General features: G+C 28.1%; 1 protein-coding gene across 1 annotated transcript in view; it reads right to left on the reverse strand.

Moving 5' to 3' along the window:
* Nucleotides 1-11,175, reverse strand: part of LOC113550608 (rap guanine nucleotide exchange factor 2) — a 65,862-nt gene extending 54,687 nt beyond the window's left edge. The window contains exon 1 of the mRNA XM_026952549.1: nucleotides 10,866-11,175. The gene's annotated coding sequence lies outside the window, so the exon portion shown is untranslated. The remainder of the gene's footprint in view (nucleotides 1-10,865) is intronic.
* Nucleotides 11,176-18,812: the final 7,637 nt, after the last annotated feature.

Consider the following 18,812-nt stretch of genomic DNA (forward strand, 5'->3'; position numbering starts at 1 on the left):
CTTTACCTACTTATCTGCCTACACGAGAATGTTTACCAACCAGATGATGATACGTCACGGGTTGTCACAATTATCAAAAGGCTATTCGAGTACTCTTATCTTTTTAATATGTTCTATACGCAACGATCCTTGCTATTTCCATAAAGTATTTTTTTTTACCTTCATAGTGAAGAAAACCGCAATATCTTAAACTTTTTTAGCGTTGACGGTTTATCATACTTATATGCGCATCGGATGATTTTTTTTCAACCGATACAATTTCACACACACAAAATATGCGATTAAATTGTAATAAACAAGAGTATAGAGACTTCTACAATCATTATACATGAATATGTTTAAAAATTAAAAATCCTCGACAAAAAAATTATATTTTGCTCTCACAACATTACTTTAATCTACGATAAGTTATTTTGTTTAAAGTTATTTTCTATACCAAATAATGTCATATATTGTCCATTTTACCATTATATATGTTATAATATGTACAATATACAGTACATAGATCATTTTCTTCTGGCATCGATAATTTACTATACAGCTATTTGTAAAAATGAATGGTTAAATTTATTAATTACCTTTTATGGTTTTATTTTGTATACTGCCATCTATATATATCTAGTTATGTAGCCTAGGTACATAATATATTATCTATATACGAATAAATAAAAGTTATAAATCTAAAAATGTATTCTCTTCTATTAAATATTATAATATAAATATGTATTCAGTTCCCAATATGACAGCATTTTAGTATGATATTACATTAAGTTATCATTATATTTATATATGTGAAAAAATAAACACATCATCTCTCGCGACATGCATATAATGTATAAGTAAGTAAACATATTAATCTTTTATTGATATCTCATGTACCTACTACTCATTGTATTGGCTTAGAACTTAGTTACACGAGAAGACACGAATACACGATTATGTACTGTTATTTTTAGTGAGTACGTAATATTATAATAATTATTGTGAGAGTCAATTATACCTATATGTATATATTCTTTAATGTGTTAGACAAAATATAAGCGGGATATGCTCCATCCTCCGTTCATGACAATAATAACAGTAGAACTTGGGCATTAAATTCCCGACATTTTATTTAATTTCATTATTTTTATTTGGCTATATACAAACAAAATATCCGTGCAATTATTTGTCGTAGTCCGGGTACGTGTTATTTAAGTTAACGGTGGTTGGATTGTTACCCATCGTTAAAGTTCAAAATTGGAACAGTAATAACGTTCTTTGTTCGTGCCATATACTCAATTACCTATGTATATACTATATGCATATAACTATTGATTTACATAATGTAGAGATCAATAACTATGAGTTTATTATTATATTTAAAATATATTTTTGTAAATTATTTTTTAAAAAATATACCTAATTATGTAAAATATTTATACCGGGTAAGTATTACAATTATCTGAGTAGAAATACCTGCATATTATATTACTATAGGTACATCATTTTTAAAGGAATGGGAAATATTATATTATATTACATTAATTGTTTACTTAGTTAGATATATAGGCAGTATTTCGTAATACAATCGAATGTTATTATGTATTATAATTTATAATCTATAATTAACCTCAACGGTGGTCATTATTATTTTGTGTATGATATCTGATATATATTATATATAACTTACACTTCATTGTGACTAAAAATAGAGGTACCTACTATAATTTTGACTATTTTTCACAGCCTCGAAACGTAAAATTACGTGTATTCATAGGGGCTTGTATGATATTTATTAGTTTTGATAGCGCAGCATCAACACATATTTGGTATGTTTTATTAATGTTAAAAAAATGATTTAAAGTTTTTGTTTAGTAATCATTTATAATTTTTAAAGTACAACACCGCTAGTTGCTCAGTATTTAACAAATAATCAATATTTTATTCGTGAGAAAAACTATGAATATTTTTCGATTATTAATTTAATTTTACACAATGTTATAGTTAATGTTATTTTAATATTCGTGAGTAACGCATATTATATTGGTTTTAGGCTTCAGCATGTGACGTCTACACAAGATTAGAAGCCATTTCATGATTGGTAACACACCCTATTTACTTTATAGCGTGATTCAGTGTTATAAAAGATTACTGCGTATGTATAACATCTACAGAGGAACCCTTATATATGTATTTTGTTTCGTACGTCGAAAGAAAAGAAATATTGATATACCTACGATTTTACCTTTACCGAGAAAATTCGTCAGTAAAATATTTAAACAAGAACCATTTGGGTATAAAAATAATTTAGAAAGTGGGTATACTCTCAGTACTATAACAATAACACAATAATATAGTTAATAGATAATATTATAAAAAAAAAACAGTTATAAAATTGTACTAGCATTATTATGTATTTGACATGATGTGATATGTGTCCGCATAAAATAATAATTATTGACTATTGCAGCTCTTTGATGGCAGTATGTAATTTTTCTTGCTATCTCAGTTTTTCTATAAATCAAAATAGTATATTCACGTACGTTCGTTTATATTTTACAATATTGAATATTATCTCGGTATTTGTTATTAGGTACTTGTAAATACCTATAGTCTGTATATAATAATATAATATATTATATATTGTTTATTTAAATTTTTTTTTCTAAAATTTATTATTTCATCGAGACTTTATCGTTTTTATATTTATTTACTGTTATTATTAATACATATTTACTCTTTACGTAGGGTATTTTACAAGTTAGTACTATTATTAACTGCTGTTCATCTCGCAATATAGCATTTACTTAAACATAACTACGTAATCATGACATAATTTACAATTTATATATATGTAACTATGTAAGATAATATGAATGTACAATAGCTTAAATTACTTACTTTACTCGTACATTTATACAATTAGTAAAAATGATAAAATACTGAAATTTCAATAATTTAATGAAAAATAGTAAATTGATTTATTTTCACTTGAAGAGGGTAGATAATTGGTGAAATAATTTCAAAAAGTGAGAACTAAAATTTGAATTTTAAATTTAAAATGCAGTTCAATTTTATAGAAATATTTATTATTTTAAATGTAGACATAGTTAGATATTATTGGTAGTCATAAATAATGTAACTGTTAACATTTAAGGCGGATTTCTACTTACATGTTTCCGTGTATACGCGCCTAAAAATCTCTTGTGATTGATTGGTATCTATGGTAAGCTTTTGGTATACCATAGGAGTTAAACAATTTTATCACACGATTAACCATACATAACCACAGAACAATACATATAACATATTGTTGAATTTATCTTAACATTTTTCATGTACATAGCATAAATAATATAGCCATCATCCACTGTTACCTATTTTAACCATTGTAAGGCAGTGAAACGTTTACTGAGTCGTTTATCAAAAGTTCAAAAACACGTACATGCAACTATGCAATCATGTATAATGGAATTCCACCTTTATATTTACGTTCTATCAAAGTCAGGAGGAGTAGAATTTTATAATATAACTATTCTCACTTTCATGCCTGGAACCATCGATTTACCAAGTTTAACTCAGTGGGCCAAACTTAATTTTAGTAGATTAATGTAAGTATCAAATTAAATTTTTCTTATCATTTTAAACAATTTTTTGGTCAAATTTTGAAAATGTAGTGGCAGTGTAATTTCCTTATCTACTATCCAGTATCACTTCGATATTATATAAAATAAAATATTATTATTTAACAATGTTTTAAAATTTAAAATACATTATGTTTCTAAAAGTTAAACGTACGTAGGTAGTACTAAGTATTAAACTACTAAGTACATAACTAGTATAACTAAACTACTAAAGGTCACTAGAAACATTTCCATACCTATATCTACCAATAATATAATACAATTTATAACTGATACATTTTTTTTTCAAATCGAATGTTATTAGCAAACACGTATTATGTCACGTATCAATACCAAATATTTATTACCTATAAAATGGCGTGACAGGATGCAGGATACAGAAAAATACTATCCGATAAGTCAATAGACCAGCTGACTACCCTGCACAGTGTACACAGTACACACTTATGAATTTAACTATATATAATATATTTCCATTGGTATGTTTTTGTTGCGGCAAACTATGTTTTAAGCATAAAATTGAACGTATGGCTTTTAACATATTTTGTTGCATGACCATTTTATGTGAAAGACTAACCAATAAACCGTAAAGTGAATGAAAAAACATAATTTTTTTCTTACTACCTGCATTATCAGTTTAGTTCCATACAACGCTTAGATCAAATAAAACACAATATCTACTGCCTATTGTTAATGATAATTTTTGAAGCATTACAAATAAGCTATAAATTATTATCATATTTCTTATAAAATATTTCATTGTATCCGGGTATACCTACTTATTCTAATATCTTTTTTACGTGTAGTAATCCGTTTAATCGAATTTTTCATATAATTAAATATGATCATTTATTATTATGATTTCTATTCGTTGTACCATAACGAACTATAAAATTATAAATTATGATTTTATTTCCAATTGTCAACTGTTTGAATGGTTGTATTATCAGGAACAACGATACTTGTATAAACAAAAGAAGAAAGAAAAATAACCATTTTTAATGCAATGTCACTACATTACGTTATCTACAATACATTTGTATAGTATAAGCACAAAATAGATGAAATAGATTTAATTTCTATTTTAGATATTTCTGATTTATTCTGTGGTATAGTTGCATAGTTTTTACTGCACATATTTAGTTTTGAAACATAGAAATATTAAACTTTTAGGATATTTATGTAGATAAAAAAAATAGGTGCCGAAATTAAAGTATTATAATAAAGGTCGGCAGACAATTAATTTTAAGGAAACATAATTATTAATTAATCTAATGGTATATCAAGCACGATTTATTTTATAACCACAGTAATAAAAAATAGTTAAATGTCATTAACGTTTTGTAAAAAGTAAAAATTCTGTTTATGGTTTTATGATAGTAGTATACTCGTATAATAGTCGTTGTACCATACTTGACCGCACTATTAATTTTACGTGCGTTCTACAATACACATAATCCAATATTTAATGTATATGTAACACTTGGTAATTATAGATGTAAAATACACCTAATAGATACCTATATAGGTATTCTAGTTATTTTTTAAATTCGAAATAGGTATATAATATTAATAAAAGTCGCCATCTATACGGTTGAGTAAAGTAGAGGTCACTATATAATAGTGGCTTGGTATTTCATAAAACGCTTCGAAAACACATGGAAAAAGCTAATTGAATTGATTATAGCTGTAAAAATGTAGGTTACGATCAAAATAAAATTAAAAAGAGTTATAGTAATAGTGTTCCGTGAACCGATGACATTTTTATGTGCGTAGTCTGTAAGGGAAATCGTTTTCATTATAATAAAATTCACATTTTCTTATAGGACGGCTACTATTCAGATATATACCTATATACAAAAAACCAGTTTCCAAAACGATGTTAATAAAAAAAGCCACTCGATTGAGACGTTCGAGAAGAAAAAAATACACCGTGTACACAACAACCTACATATAATCGTCTCGAACCGTCTCGTATATGTATATAAGACCATCGCCCTTGGAACCGATTTTCCTCGTTGGTATTGTAAATACGCATACCTTTAATACATACTATAATATTCTATTATATACTTGCCGTGCATTATATCCTATTTCTATATATTATTATTATTATATTATAGATGTCGAAAAACACGCGCCGTATTCACTGCTGTACGACAAACGGTTATCGGCGCGCACTCTTCGTTTTCATAGGCGTACCATTTACCAGGTATATTGATCAAACTTTATTTAATATTTTATTATACGCATAAAATGAACGAACAGCTGAACCGTGTAGTTGTTGTGAAGCTCTACATATTATACGATAGTCCTGCAGTCAGCCGGTCATCGCTTGTACACCTAGTCAACATATACTTATTCAGCCATCAACAATAGATCCTGCAGTGACGCCAATATACGGCTTCCGGTAACGGACAATAATTGCTTTCGGAACGAAATGGAATATATTATAATACGATTTTTATACATAGTATTCTATAAATATACACCTGTGTAATTGGGTTCAGCTGCCTATCGTGTCGGTATAGACTATACATGGTATACACATGATGTACCTACTCCAACCTATAATATACCTATCATGCAGACACGCGATCGAAGTTGAAAATACGTTAAATGTAATATTATTGGTAATAACGGCGAAAAAGTAGAAAGTCTACGCGAGAGGTGGTGGGTGGAATGGAGGATATTTTTTAAAAACGACTATTATTATGTTATTAATTATTATATTGTGTGTATGATTTATTCTGGTGATCCCTACTTAGCATCTAGCGACGTCGTAAAAATCATGTATTTTGGTACGATAATCGTATAAAGCCAGTAAAACGCGCGTGTTGTATAGATCCGGAAGGAGGAATGCTGTATCTCCGGCGGATTTAGCGTGTAAGTAGGTTGACCGGCCGCACGGCCGCCGAGTCGCCTCCGGGCAGCTATGCACACAAGATACGTGAACTTTCTCATGCTCACTGAACTGGCCGCCGCAGCGGCAACGCCAGCTTCATTCATTTTTCGACTTGCCATTTTTCAAGGCCAATGCTATTTGCCGAAATTTATAATATTATACTGTATTGCACACAGTGTCTGTGTGCGCACGCACCGACAAACAGGTCCACGTGATATTTGCGCGAATTAGTGATTATTTATAGATTTACGTGTTCCAGACAACGAAAATCATTCATCGCTGCAGAGCGACCATCGAGTTGCGCAATTTATCGTTGTTATTATCATCGTCGACCCACCTCAGTCGTGTAGTTATAAAGATCTACCACTCGAATCCGTTGAGCAAACAGAAAAATGTCGGATAAATGCACACGCACATGTGTACCTACACATTTATAGCGTCGTTCACTACGGTCTACGAGACATTAACACACGTACGGTCTCGGTCGAATGGAATTTTACATTATAATAAATCCAGGTTTGTTTGTTAAAAAAAACCTACATAATATTTTGGGTCGACAATCATAACGAAATAATAATAATAATAATAATAAATATAACTGGAGTACGTATCACTACAGTTCGTAGGTCTGATGAGTAGAGAATGTGCTCGGTGAATGATGACAAATCAAAAACCAAGTTACGAAAACAACGAAATTAATTAGTCATTGTTTGAAATATTGGTTTTATGATTTGGAGTATTATAATTTATATAATAAAAATTATTATTATACATAGGTACAAACATTACGATATTATTATGTAGTATTATACATGCTTTGTCCGAAACTCAAACTGAATGCATAATATTTACCAATTCATATTATGTACCTTTTATCAGTTCATGAGTTAAATTATTATATTATATAGTCATTAGAGCATTAACAATCATTATACTATTACGATTTATGACAAAATAATGATGTTATCATAACGGTCGCTGTGACGCTGTATGCCTGTATATACTATTTAACACATTGACTATAACAACTGAAATGGATTGATTTGTTGCCAAAACGCATCATTGAGTATTTGAGTGTATTTTTGTGAATGATGCCAGAATATAATAAACCTATTATATTATGTATCTATTATATAAAAACGAATTTGTTTGATATTGTAATTTTAAATAATAACAGTGATACAATATGTATATTATTATTAATATTTCAAATTGATTTGAATTTGTAATGTATTTTTTTTTTTGTTTTACGTAATATATCTATTTTTAAAAATGTTTGACTTTTGTGTATTTTTTTATTGTTAAACTGACTACCTATTCACTATAATTAGGATTGCCAGATTATGATTTTGGTTTATCTATATGAACCGGGACATCATATGACTTTATCTCTTTTAATGTAATGTCTGTATATGGAAATAAGTGTATATCCTTTTTTTATTTAAATATTTATTAACTAAAACAAATTACAAATATATATTAATGCATTATTATGTATTAATTATTTATACGAATTAATAGTAGGTATTTTATAGATATTAGGTATAGTTAATCAATTTAGTAGATAAGTATAAAGATAGTTGTATATTTTTTCATTTTTTCATAAAATTCATTTACAAGTTAAACCAAAATTTATTTTACAGACTATCAATCAGTTTCTATTAACCGGGACACACTAAATGACTGGCCGGGACACCAGATCATGCTGTTAAAACCTGTAATGTCCTGGCCAAACTGGGACGAATGACATTCCTAACTATAATGAACACACACTTCACATAAACAAGCGATTTTATCTGAACTAAACGGAATAATAAAATTAGAAAATACGCCAATATACGTATTAGTTATTACTTAAGTTATTTGAATTAAGTATACAAGTAGTCAATTGCTATAAATCAAAAATATTAGTTTTATTTAAATGAAATAAAATACATTTAATAATCGCAGTTGTAAATTTTTAACGTGTGCGTTTTGATAAATTTTGTGTTATTACAATGTTAAACAAATAAAATATTTTACTTTTATGTTGATTAAATTTATTCTCATACTTAACTTCTTAAATAAATCACATTTATTCCACATTACATTATTATAGTTTGAACGATTTGTATAAGTATAAATTACCTATAACATATGTCCTATATGCACGAGGTAGGTATCCAAATACCTGCAATAATTACTGTATTATTATATAATACATATACGCCGGAGAAGCATTGAGATTAAATGACTTAACTATACCTAACTATTAACACAAACACGCAATAATTAGATAAACCTACCCTATTACCCTTACATATAATGGAAATACTTAATCATACCTATATAGTAAATAGTATTATCTATCATAATAATAATAATAAACAATAATAAATAACAAACACTTTTTGAGGGTCATGAAACGAATGGAAAACAATATACAGTAGGTAGGTAGGCTCCAACAAAATATTTATTCAAATTGTACTCTTTTATTAATCTCCTCGTCCCCTTCACCTTGGATATACTCGTAACTCGCAAGTTAACAAAGTGATAAATGACTCGTATTGGATAGCATATCTGAAGTAACACGAACAATAGAATACACAAAACCCCGGGTCGTGGAATAATTCTCCACCGTCACGGAAATATATAATTATATTTACCTATTGATTTACATAGAGCCATGAGATTGTTAGATACATAGTTTTTTTTCCACAAGAAGAAAATCAAACAAAATCAACAATTATTCTATGATTTGTAATCGTATTAATGAATTGTACGTCATTGTATGGTGATTTATATTGACGATAACTGATTTTAGTACGCTTTGACTTTTGACGATGACACGATGTTAAATATATTATATTAGAAGCAAGCTACAATACAAATCGATCATATACAATAATATGATGAATGCGCATTTTAGTGTAAATTATCATTCATAGTTTATTCTTATTACTGGTTTATCTTTTGTATGTTAGTATATTTCTTACTAAAACATTTTTTGTATTAAATGTTTTATTGAACTCGTTGGTATAATTTTGTTTATTTTAGTCATTTAAGTGCCTAACAATAAACTTATAAAATTATTGTGCGTTTAGGTTTTTCTGCTCTACATAACTACAAATAGCAAAAGAGAAGTAGGTTAAAATTTAATTCACGTACGCGTTTTTAATTTTGATAACTACCTATACCTACCTGACTACCTATTTGATACGCCCACGCATGGTAAATAGTCCATAATATATAGAAAACATAAATAAAAAAAGTAGATAATTGTTGATGTTCATCGAAATTATAAAAAAATGGATGTTAAAATTGCTAAATTTATTTTTTAATTTATATATTAATATCGTTGTAGGTATTTATTATTTACTTACCTATAACTAATTTCGTTTATAAGATATAAGTGATGTATGTTTGCTACTCATAATAAATATTATATGAACATTTGTATTTTATACAACTTTTATAATCTATAGTATACAGCTTTATAGTATATAGACGAAGACGACTAAGTGCATTCTTATGTTTATACCAATTTATATCTGACAGCAACTAAAACAATTTTGAATTTTATCGTACTATAGGGATTTTTATGAAAAAACAATTACTGTCACAATTTTAATATAATATCGTTTAAAAAGTTATTAAATTACCGTATTAATGATTTTCAATTTTTTTAGGTTACTCAAATACAACCTAATAAATTATCTATATTTTGTTACATTTACTATATAATTAATTTTTCTGTTCTCAAAGTTTCAATTTAAGCTTATTAATGAATATATGCTTAACTAAGGATGGAATGCTTGATGACATTTACAGGTAGCTTGTAGGTATATAAACATTAAATTGTGTTAAAAATAAAAAGAGCTGTAAAAGTTATGGTACGAAATTATATAAAAAAAAAAAATAGATTATTTAACTGATTTAACTCCCGGTTTTAAAATAAAACATCATTTATGTATGTATTAAGGATTTATAAAAATAAAGTTAATCGTTTTATTTCTTATACCTAGTTCAAATTTAAAACGTTTACAAAAATTACATGCTAGAAAATGACAAATTAAGACTATTCAAATCATGGTCTAATCTGACTAATACTCTGCAATTTCTGTAATAAAATATATTATAGTACCCACATAACCAGTTTAAACTGCTATTATTTTCGTAAGGGAATTGTATATAACACCAGTTATAATATGTTAGCACCGAAGCAGGTGCCTTTACACAATACCCGATCTTATATAGTCGATAATCATATATCGGTACAATGTTAATTCCATAGATATACTGCAGTTTAAGCGTTAAGAAGACATGAGTTATATTATACAGCACCAAAAACTCACTTTTTATGTCGAAGAAAATATGTATCCAACGTTTTGTATAAATCCAAAAGCAGACCAATCCCAATCAAAAAATTAAAATTAAAAAAAAAAAACACACTTCGCGGCGTTATCGAGACACTAGACACCTGGATAAAAGCTAAAAAAAAAAACACTAATTTTTTCAAATAAAAAATATCGAAAAATCTATGAGAAAAGTCGAGTTACACAGACGCAAACACATTCACATGTCCGAGACGTCGGAATACCGAACACGACGACAACAACGACGACGACAACAACGGAGTGTATAAACGCACCAAACCACACACGCGCGCGCACTGCCGCTGTAGCTGCGTTATTAACGGTCGCCGGCCGCCGAGTATAAAAAAACTACACGCAGGACTACTATACGGGAGTGTGGTGGCCGCCGCCGTAACCGTCTTCTTTCGCGCGCGGCAGGTAGGTTTTCGAAAAATTAATAAGAGATAATGCGGTGGTTGTGGCGTTGTGCGCGCGCGCGTGCGCGTTCTTGCGAGTGTAGTGTGTGCACCGCGTGCAGGTAGTGGATACACCCAACCACCAACACCTCTACCAATTATCTTACCTGTACGCAGCAGTCGTACTTGCACTGCACCACACACGCCACAGCAAAGGGCTGCATTCGAATTGGTTTTACGGCAAACGACTGAAATATTGTTTACCGTATAGGTTTTCAAATAAATTAAAAATTTCAACTTGTTGTACATTTGATTTTCGTTAAAGTAAAACGCTAATAATTCGATTATGATTTAAGTTATCTAATAATATTTTCATCATTTAAAGCATATAAAAAAATAATATAATAATTATTAAACAAATTACGGCTAAAATAAAAATAAAAATGTATGAATGTATTTAACCATACCTAATAAATACAAACAATTTAAAGTCCTTATAGTATACTTATAAAAAGTGTTAAGGAAAGTTAAAATTTCTTTGAAAATCTTAGAACCAATAATTCGTGTACAGTATACACTATTTGTTACAACCCCACAACGTTTTGGTCCTTTTCCTACACAAGCTGAGCTTATAAGAAGCGTTGTAGTTTAATGTCTGTACATAATTAAATTTATTATCATATATATTTTTTGAACTTTAAATAAAGTCTATTTATTATTATATAATATGTATCATCGAACTCAATGTTTACAATAATCTATAATAATTGGAATCCGTATAAACCACCATTAACAAGCTTCGCAGTGGATGATAAATTCACCGATAAGGTTGATTTTAATTTTTAATAGTAATTGCCCAAATAACCAGTGGACCGTATTGTTCGTATTGGAATGTGCATATTGAAAAGGAATTGCGAAGAAGGAGCCAGTAGTTGTTGATTTTTCTCAATAGCAGAAATCTGTGACGTTCATATCACTGATATAATATCAGTCAATTTAACTTGCTTGTGCTCTAAGTCTGTGTTATCTTGTAAAAATGTTTATTGTTTATACTTCCTATTGCGTTATTCTTGCTATGATGCTAAAGTGGTGTAACGAAGTGGGTTATATTTTTGTAAATACGATAGCCGATGATTTTATCGTCGGCTCAGACCATAATACTTAGTGTTTCTATAATATATATAATAATTAATAATATATAGTATTAACACAAAATATGTACTCACGGTGTACTCATTGGCCTAATTTTTATTTTTTAGTAGTTGAAAAATGTAACTCGGAGCACAGAGACCTACAGGATTTTTTTCCCTCCCCTCCCTACTAAAATAACATAATACATTTTGTTCATATGGGCATTTATTTAATTATTTAACCCTTTAAAGTACAGTTTTATACTTGTAACTATAATTTATATCAGTTTTCAGAAAAAAAACCTTATTTGGCCAAGTAATAAAATAATCTTTCATAAATTATAATAATTAAAAATAAAATAAAGTGCGGTGTTCATTATCCAAAAAGAACACTGACAATTTATTGGATAGTTCCTCCCATAAGGAGTATTATGAATAGAAACAAAAAAAAAGAGAGATGTCTTGTAGAACGAAAAGGTAGTTTTAGATTTATTTGAGATAGGGGAGAAGGCGTATCAATATTTTTTCAGAATGCCAAAGTTGGTTTTCACTCTTCTTTCTGCTAAGTCTTAGGATTATTTCCCTATGATTATTTAATCGTAATCACGCTAGCGTGAGTAAGTCTTAAAGTATACACCACGACAACAGACGATAAAAAAACGAATTTCAATTCGCTCTTATTGCATGGAGTGATCAATCGTAAAAGGGAGACTATAAATTACAAGGTTTTTAATGCGATTGATAGATTGCATTTTTTCTAGGTGCATAATGGATATATAACAAAACTGATAGTACAGTTAATGTATAGGAAATCAGCTTCAAGTAAAATAAATGGATTTATATTTGTCCATATTCAAACATAAATGTATAATCATACAAAGTTAAATAATAAGATAAGCCATTTAGTTCTTTCTGAAGGATCATAGTCGGCTATAAATTACATTTTATAAAAAAGTTTAACTCATCCACTAATGTGGAATCACTGGAATCTACAGCCTGAAGCCGTAGACTTTAATCCGTGATAGCAACAATGGAAAAATTAAAGATGATAAGATGATAAGTATTGTCTTTGAGGGAAATTTAATTTAAAGTTTTTAATAATACATTGTTAATAACAGAAGACAACAAATCACAGACTATATAAATATTGAAATGAAATACGAATGACATTTAGAGTACCATCACCTCTACTGGCTCTACTACAAGTACGATATGGGTAAGACAATTATATCATGTCTAAATCCCATATAATAGGATAAACACTATACATTTTTTGGAATTTGTATTGCATAATTATGTTATAACATAAATACAAACTTTACTTTTAGGAGGGGGAGTACTACTATATAGATCCTATGGTATTTTACGTATACTTCTTAGTTCTTATACTTCTTGTATTACCTATTTGTGTTGTTGCAATAAAGGCATAAAGTTAATTATTATAATTATAAATGTTTTATATAAACAAATAAATATGGATATAGACAGCCATTAACATTATAATATAATAATAAACACGTAGCACACAATATTATAATATATATTTTAAATATTTTAATATGTAAGTCAATAGTTATTAACATAATAACATAAGTAGGGTCCGAGAAGTAAAATATGAAGAGGTGACGTAATAATATTTTGTTATTTTACGCTTTCGTCACAGTATGTGAAGAGGTCTCGCAGCTGCCATGAAGTTCGGCAGGTGTGTGTGTAAGTTGTACGCAGAGTGGCGAATGACTATCATATCGATCTCATGGTTCGTAGTGATAATTATGTTTGTTTGAATGTAATAAAATAATAACTTATAAGTATTTTTAATTGACTAATTCTGTGTTAAACTTTATTGCGATCGTTTGACACTACCTTTAAGACTGAAAAGAACCGGGGTATGTCTGATGACAAATGAGGGCTAAAAAGGATGGATGTAAAAGAAAAAAACGTACCTTTACTACCTCTCACCTTAAAGTAAAATTAAATTTTGAATATAATTTAATTAGTATTTTAAGAGCAGAGTAAGATGTAGATTTTAGCGCGTGCTATACTTAATAGTTAATACGAGTGATACAAGAGCTATACAAACTACTACTGATCAAAGATACATTAAATTTAAAACAGTATTATTTTAGTATGAGACGTATGAAGTTTGATAAAAACGAATACCTATTGATAATATTTTGGGTAGTTCTTGGGAGCTTAGAGCTTGGCTAGTAGTACTCACTAATATTAATAATGATAATATAATGAGTAAAGTATATAATATGTATAAGTATATGTATTATGTACAATACATAATACATGAAATATTACGATATATTTAGTATTGTATCTTTTTGTTATTTAATTGTTCTAGTTATGCAACTATAAAAAAATCAAATAGGTATTTATTGAAAGTGTAAAAGAACGATTAATATAAGTAGATATCTTAACTTTATAAATGATAGTCCGTTGATGAAATACATATATCAAAGTTCCATACTGTCATACTAAAAAATGTAGGTTTAATTAGGTATTGGTTTTGATTTTATATTTATAAGTATAATAACGGGTTTTGTGTTAATCTAGAAATTATTTACTTTATTGAAAATCATTACTAATAAATTAGTGATTATAGTTTTATATTATTAATATTATTAACTATTAAGTGCAGTATATCTATTTACGTAATACACTCACAAAAAGTGATGACAGTCTGCTATGAATTATTATTACTTTAAATAGTTTATATAAATGTTCAAACTTAACAAGTTTTGTATTCTGACCGAAATAGAACTTTATGGGTTTATGGCAATGGCATATCGCTAGTCGTTCTAAAGACCAGGACGATAATTACCGTGCCATCTACCGTAGTCAATTTTGACTTTTTAACAAGTGATCCCGAAGAACTGCAGTACTCGACGGTCGCTCACTCTCGCCGCTAGATGCCGCTACCATTTATGATTTACAATTTTAGGTTCTGAACCGATTTTCAGATTGACAGTGGTGTATTATTAAGAGGACGTCGCACCCGCATGTGATGTCTCTGTCTAAAGGTACGGTTTCTGTGCAGCGTCAAAGAATGGAACAGCACGACGTCATGAGGCCGCGTCTAGACCTATGTCCAGACCGGTGGTTGACGCTAGACACCGCGTCTGGACGCTGCAGGGAAACCGTACCTCACCTAAAAATTAAAATATCGTAAAACACCAACGAGAGAACACAGATAATGTTCTTACCTAAAAGTTTTATAATAGGTCAATTCACTTTAATATTAAAACTAAAAGCACACTATTGAAACTGGTGAACGAAAATTTTCTATGCCGTACGCGTATAAGACAACACATGTGGGTGAGACGTCCTTTTAAATATTGTACTAGTGTACACACGTATTATAGTATTCTACACACTGGATCGCATGTCTACGACTCGTCGATGCCACGTAATCGTAATTTTGTATATTTATATAATATGCAATTCGATTAACATTTTTTTTTAATAATAATATAAATACATAAGTTTGACTGAGAAAATTGATTAAATCTAGGTAGTATTTGTAATAAGGTTCAAGTATAATATAAGTGATAATTATTAGATAATTAATAACCTATTTCATTGAAATTTAAGCCCATGTAGGTATTTAGATAATATCATTCAGCCTTGGTTTTAATTATACTTTATGTTGCAATATTTATCGTAAAGTTTTCCTTTATTCTAGGCCATTAGGGTTAGTATTATTTCCTTCTTAAATACTTGGAATGAAATGAAGTATGTATACTGTGTTTTACAAAGTAATGAATCTCTCACACATAATATGTATAGAATTACATAATACATTAAAAAATAAGGTTCCTATACAAAATAAATTATCAAAACAATTATACCTAAACTAGAAATATCATACTTTATACTAACTTTTCGCAATTATTATAAATAATATAAACCTTGATCTACTAATTTATTAACAATAAACTGTCATTTTATACAAGTTCGTCTATAATATTGTTTCTTGTTGAGTCATTTGACACTCTTATTACAATACTCTAAAGCTATCAGTTCGTGTTGCCATTTTACAAATATATCTTTAGTACATATTATAACTAAATTATTATAAAAATATTATTTTATTGCATAATCCTAAAATTTCATTGTTTGTAACTTTAGCTACTTCTGGGTTATTATTATATGATTCTATATTTGAATCAAATGCATTGACAATTCGGCATTTATTTTGATTTATTTATTTCACCGTATGTAAGTATGTTTAATATATCATTAGGCAATACCATTAGGTAGTTTCAATCTTCATTTTTACTAAGCACTTTATATTGTACCCACTTTAATATAATTCAAGTTAAAAATAATATTTACACCAAACAATAAACAATGATATAGTTTGAATGTCATTAATAATAAGCTGGGTTATTAAATATAATATGTAGTAACTTTACAATAAGCCCTTTTAGTTTGAGAAATTCGGCGTTCTATAATGCGGCCTATAGACATATAAAATATGTCTAGTCTACTGTTATGTCAATCGAAGCATTCGAAGCCGGAGCATATATTATAAACAAATATGTAAAACCTCGAGATCCTTAGCCATGTGGTAATAATAAAAAAAAATATATATATATAATATCTAAAGGTAGAAAATACACAATGTACCTACTTAATAATCCTAATAATATTGATTATGGGATACTAGCTGAGCATGTGTGTAACAACAGTAAAATACGACAACAGTTATTTCTCAATGACACACACACAAGAGTCAAAGAATATATTTTTATTGTTCTGTTATATAAATTTTATAATTACAACACAGATTTTAATGCACTATGAAGTACCAAAATATGCCATATAATATGCAGTCATAATAGTAATATACAAGAAATTTTTTTTTTCAAAATTTATTAGGTATAATATAAGAAAAATGCAGTTTTTATTTGATTTACAAATTTAAAAAAAAAGGTGGGCAAGCGGGTATCGCTCTGCTGTATGTAGTAGAGATGGAAAGTAAGTCGCATGGTCACTATAAATGAATGTGTTAAATTTGAATGCAATGACAGGCATCATTGTACATGAAAAACAGGAAAAACGGTTCTGAAAAATCTGAACGGAGATGATTTGTCAGTCAATGATAACAATTAGTATAGGATATATTATATTATTACCTATAATATTTAAATTATAATATATCGTTATTTTATGTGATTTTGTTAAAAATTAAATTTCATACGCTCATCATTTTTTTTACAGTTATTTGAAGGAAAACTTATGGATAATCTTGTATTGGATTTTTTAACCTTAGGTATAAATCACAAAAATTTTATGACAATGTACAAAAAATTGTATGAGCATATGAAATTTAATTTTTTACGAAATAACTTTAAATAATGATATAATATATACAATTTAAATATAGGTTAAGTATAATATATCGTACTAACTATCATAGACTGACAAATCATCTCCGTTCAGAATCGTTTTTCGTATACAATGATACCTGTCATTGCATTCAAATTTAACACATCCATTATAGTGACCTACTCTCCATCTCTACTATACAGCAAAGCGATACCCACTTGCCCATTTTTTTTTTTTTTTTTGTTATGTCAGCTAAAATCTTTAGTGATATTGACATAAATGTTAGTATACAAATTAAAATAAATAAAAATCACAAAAATTGAATAGTGTTAGTAACAAAATTGTAAGTATAGTAAAACTCCCTATAAATTAGTAATTTTAACTATTTACATACCTATATAACTTAAATTATATCGTCATTTTTTTTTGTGACAACACACCACTCAAATGTAAAATGAACAACATTCATCGTTCTGCTCAGAAATAAGTCAGTACAAACTATAAATAGGTATATTAAAAATTATAAAACCATTTAATACCAAATAGCTATAACAATTATACGAAAAAAATATTTAAAATTTATTTACGCTACTGAAAAAGTAAAAACGCTTATCAATATATTACAGGTAGTTGAGTACCTTGTAAGGATCCTTACAACTCAATTTTTCGTATCGTATATCTAATTATGTATAATTATATACGATACTACTAAATATTATTTTATAAAGTAAACAATTTTTACAATAAAAATAAAAGTTTTAATTTTATAAATCAATTATTTATTAACTAGATTTAATAAACAATTTATGAATGGGAAATATTTTTATAACACAGAAATGAAAATCAAGCATTAACAAATTGTTAGTTGCCGACGAATAAATTTAATGTTATAAGGTATTTTTTTTATTTACCACGATTGTTATTAATAAATTCAAATATAAGAATTATTGTTTAAGAATACAGAATAATAAAACAAAATATAAGAAACATATATTCTATTAATGATTAATACGTGTACAATAACTATAAAATTATAACTATTATTCAATTATGATATCGTG

The sequence above is a fragment of the Rhopalosiphum maidis genome, chromosome 4, assembly GCF_003676215.2.
Source record: "Rhopalosiphum maidis isolate BTI-1 chromosome 4, ASM367621v3, whole genome shotgun sequence".
Taxonomy (NCBI): Eukaryota; Metazoa; Arthropoda; class Insecta; order Hemiptera; family Aphididae; genus Rhopalosiphum; species Rhopalosiphum maidis.